The sequence below is a fragment of the Ochlerotatus camptorhynchus genome, unplaced genomic scaffold (genome assembly GCF_037179485.1).
Source record: "Ochlerotatus camptorhynchus isolate MF236.1 unplaced genomic scaffold, CSIRO-AGI_Acam_v1.1 ptg000676l, whole genome shotgun sequence".
NCBI classification, from domain to species: domain Eukaryota; kingdom Metazoa; phylum Arthropoda; class Insecta; order Diptera; family Culicidae; genus Ochlerotatus; species Ochlerotatus camptorhynchus.
Window position 1 is genome coordinate 231,436 of NW_027041153.1, and position 4,555 is coordinate 235,990.

General features: G+C 36.6%; 1 pseudogene; it reads right to left on the reverse strand.

Annotated features, from left to right (window-relative positions):
• Positions 1-1,883: 1,883 nt before the first annotated feature.
• On the reverse strand, positions 1,884-3,324 carry LOC135714617 (uncharacterized; annotated as a pseudogene).
• Positions 3,325-4,555: the final 1,231 nt, after the last annotated feature.

Below are 4,555 nucleotides of genomic sequence, written 5' to 3' on the forward strand. Positions count from 1 at the left end.
AGCTTGGGACGATGGCTACATTCAATTATCCCTAAGGTGTCGAAGTTTGCATGGTTCAAAGGGTTGGACTTGAGTCGAGACTTCATACGCGTGATGTCTCGTCTCATGTCCAATCACTATTGTCTAAACGCTCACTTGTTCCGTGTGGGGTTGGGAGACAGCAATCTCTGTGAATGTGGACAAGGTTACCAGGACGCTGATCACATCCTTTGGTCTTGTGCGGAGTATCGTGGAGTCAGATCACATTTTTATGATTCCCTTCGGGCTCGAGGTAGACAACCTAATGTTCCAGTTCGGGATATTTTGGCTAGACGCGATCTGGAGTTTATGAAACTCATATATGTTTACTTTAAGGATATTAACCTTAGATTGTAAGTTTGATTAACCTTGTGTTTAGTTTGTATTTTGTACGTGTGGGTTTTTTTTTCAATGTTTGTTTTCAAGATGAATAGAAATAATTTCATGTTTTAGGATTAATTAAATAGTTGTATCGTAAACCACATTTCAAACCTCCTTCTTCCCTTTTCCCATCCAAAAAATTGTAAATCTCCACTAACCTCGAGACAACCGCGAGTACTCGGTCCAGTTCCTTTAACTTTAAATTTAAGACAGTAATAATGTATAACGCAAAGGATAACTCGGCTCTGTAAAGTTTATTCGATTGAGCCTGTACAAATAAAGTAATTATTAAAAAAAAAAAAAAAAAGGGTTGCAAACGGTTGTATTAGCTAGCAAAACAAACAGCAATCGAATTGAGAAACGTTAATCCTTCCGAGTTATTAACCAAAGATAATCGATCATTGCAAATGGGCCCTTATGATTCTGAACGCTTGTTTTGTTAATACAGTTATAGGCTTATTTTAACGTATTATTTTTTTAGGTTCAAATAGTTTTGAATCCATGGGCTCAGGTGGAAGCAGCTATATACCAAGCCAGCATAGTGATACTGATCTGTTCAAGGAATCAGGTATCACTGACGATGTGTCACTATTTGTGCAGCATAATTTTAATGTTATGAGGGATCAATCGTTTAAATACCTTGGCATAAGAAAATGTAATGTATTCGTGTTGGAAGCAATATGTGAAACAGCAAACATCTCGGAGCGTGACATTATGATAGTTCTACATAAAATTAAGTTAAACGAATCCTTTGAAATTCTTCAAGATATTTTCGGTTTAAGCTTCTCTAGATTGTCCCAAATTTTTAACAAATGTGTCACTAAAATTGCTAGAGAAATGGAAGAGCTAATATTTTGGCCAGAATCCGATCTAATGAAGAAGTTTCTTCCGGTAGCAGTAATGAATAAGTATAGTAATATTCAGAGCGTAATCGATTGTTTCGAGATTCAGATTCAAAAACCATCTGATCCAGTTTTGCAATCAATTACATATTCTCAGTATAAGTCTTGTAACACAATTAAGTATCTGGTCTCCTGTACCCCGTGTGGTATGATTAACTTTATTTCGAAGGGATTTCCAGGTAGAGCTAGTGATCAAAAAATTGTAAATAAATCAGGTTATTTAGATAACATTAATCACGGAGTAGGAGTTTTAGCAGACAGAGGATTTAAAAATGTTGCAAGTGAAGTTGCAAGGAAAGGTGGAATACTATCGTCCTCCGAGTATAGTTGACAACCAACCACTTTCAAAAGTAGAAGCAATACAGGCCAAAGAAATTGCATGCGTTAGAATTCATGCTGAACGTCTAATTAGACGTGTCCGGGAGTATAGCATTTGTGCTCCGCATGCAGAACTTCCTGTTTATTTTTTTAATAAGTGTGATGATATCATCAAAATAGTAGCTGGTTTGGTAAATCTGCAAGGACCCCTAATCAAATAAGAATAAATTTTTATGTTTTTTTATTAGTTGTACTAATAAATGCAAACAAATACTGTTCCAACCACATGGATTTATATTTCAAAACTTTTCTACCAAATTCGCAAATATATTTGAACACCAGAACTTATAGCTAGCCTTCATTCTTTGCTCGATGTAATCAACATCTTGATCCTCCTTATAAAATTTAACGAATTGTGATGGATTTAGACTATTTTCAAATCCAGGATGAACCAGAACCAGCACTCCTTTCTCTCGATTTGATAGAACCATTTGAAGCTGTATTTGTGACTTAACCTTGTCTTTAAGTTCTCCATTTTTGGCGACGTAGTATTTAAAATTGTCAACTTTGCTTGGACACTTAATTTCAAATACAGTGGTTTCATTGATTGCATCTGGTGATGCTCCAAATGCTGGATAATCCGGATCTAAAAAAAGTCCGCATTTCCGTACACTGGGATAATACTTCTTGAGTACTTCCAGCACCTTGCTCTCCAGTTCTAATCCTCTCTGCATTGCCTCAGTGCTTATTGATTTTTGTCCCAATACAGCATGAACCAACGATCCATCCGCTGTTTGACATCTTGACAAATCCCATAGTTTCGATGCCGTGATTCTTCCAAATTTCAAAAAAAAACCATCGAGAGCAACTTTGACCTTGCCCCTGCTCTCGAGTACTAACTTCTATTTCTCGACAAACGGATTTATTCATTGACGTTTTGGAGTATGCAATGAATTCCTTTGCTGTGATTCGTGCTTGAGACGATTTTTTAAACTCTAAAATGAGGCAATGTAGCGAATAAGCTTCCATTCGAGGAAACGGCTGATGGAACTTTAGTCCGGTTATCAATCGGTCCGATGGACACTTCTCCAGCAATGTTCGTAAAAATATTCCACTACCGCTTTCATTGCTACTCTGATTATTCGACTCCACACTGGACCGACCGTACTTAGTCAGGTCGAAGCTGTCGATATTTTCATCGACCCGAGCTAGTTGAGGAACTTTCCACAAACATGCTCCTTCAGTTGGTGATGGCGTGTTGGCTTTTTCGTAAAGGAAAAACAGAAAAGCAACAGCGTGTTTGCATCCACCTTTAGCAGCTTTACAACCATCGGTGATACTTTCGCAGTACACATCTTCTATTTCTTCCTTCTCGATATTAACCACAGCTACTACTGTGTACTGTTTTTTCGTCACCTTGTGTTCCGGAACCACTTTTGCTTTAATTCGGAATCTATTTCCATCAACTTTATACTGCACTCTTCCAATAGCTGATTTAAGATAGTCCGGATTCTTGGAGCTGTAATGAAAATTTGATACTGTTTCTCTATCCTTTTAGGTACCATTCATCAAAGTCCTACCGTTCAATTTTCCCTCTTTTATTGGCATCTCGGAATTTCTCGTTCGATGACAAAAAGTGCTGCACCATATAAATGTCGATTTTAGGTAGACTATTCACGTCGGCTTTCAAGTACCCTGTTTCCATTACGGATTATTGTGCTTTACGTATGTGCCCTATGCAATAAAATAATGAAACGAAAACAAAACAAGGATCAGAATCTGATAGAAAAGCTAGTTGTCAAATGAAGAAGCCCTACCAGAAAGCATGAAAAAGTAGGGAGCAACTATTTGCGGCAGGCCAATTTCTGTCATCGTGTCGATCTGTCAATTTGTTAGATATCGTTCAAACAATGAATCATTTTATTTTAGGTTTTTATTAAATTAATGATCAATTACTAACATATTTGATCTGAAAAAAATACTACTGTGTTCAGAAAACGACGCGCTATCATACTAAATAAAAAAATACACTTTTTTGGAAAAATTAAAGAACCCAATTGACCCAAAAATGAAAACTAATTAAATTTTCGGTGTAAATTTAACACAATCTAGCAAAAAAAGTAAAGTACTTACATTCCACAACATAAAACCGAAGAACACTCAACATTGAAATTGCAGCAAAGGTTGGGTATGACAGTACAAAGTTTATAAATCTGTTCAGTAAGTTTTACGGAAATGCTGTACTTTATTGCAGTTTGTTTTTGTAAAAGATTATTTTTACAGTACATTCGTTACAAATTTTACAGAATTGTGGAATCGCAACCATTTACAGTTTCAATCTGCAAATTTGATTTACAGTTTTCGGTAAATTTCTGCAAATTACGGAAATTCAGCAGTTAAGATTGCGGAAAATTGGTAAAATAATATTTATTACAAAGCATTCGGTAAAAATTATATTTCACCGAACAAATTCAGCAAAAAAAAGTACCGAACAAGATTTAAGAAATTTGGTGTGTACAATCCAGTAGTAGTGGTGTTGCCATGTGGTACACTGAAAAATTGCAATAGCAGGTTAGTCACCAAAGTTTTCGAGCCGCTCCGTCTGTCACTTCGTTTGTGATTTTAATGCAAAACACCGCTCATGGAATAATGCTCAAAGCAATTCCAATGGTAATATCATAGAGGTAACTCTAAGACCAGAAGGTCCCGAAGAAACGTGCTCAACTTTTTGGCTCAACTCTGGTACTATCTTCGGTCCCAAGCTAATCGATGCACCCCTCGAAACATATGAAAATCCACGAACCCCTCATTTTAACTGTCAAACTTTCATAGCGTATCAAAACAAACATAGTGTAGTACTGGAATTTATACTAGAATGGGATACGTTAATCGATTTGCCTGGGACCAATAGGCTAGTCTGAGGGGGACGACTCTAT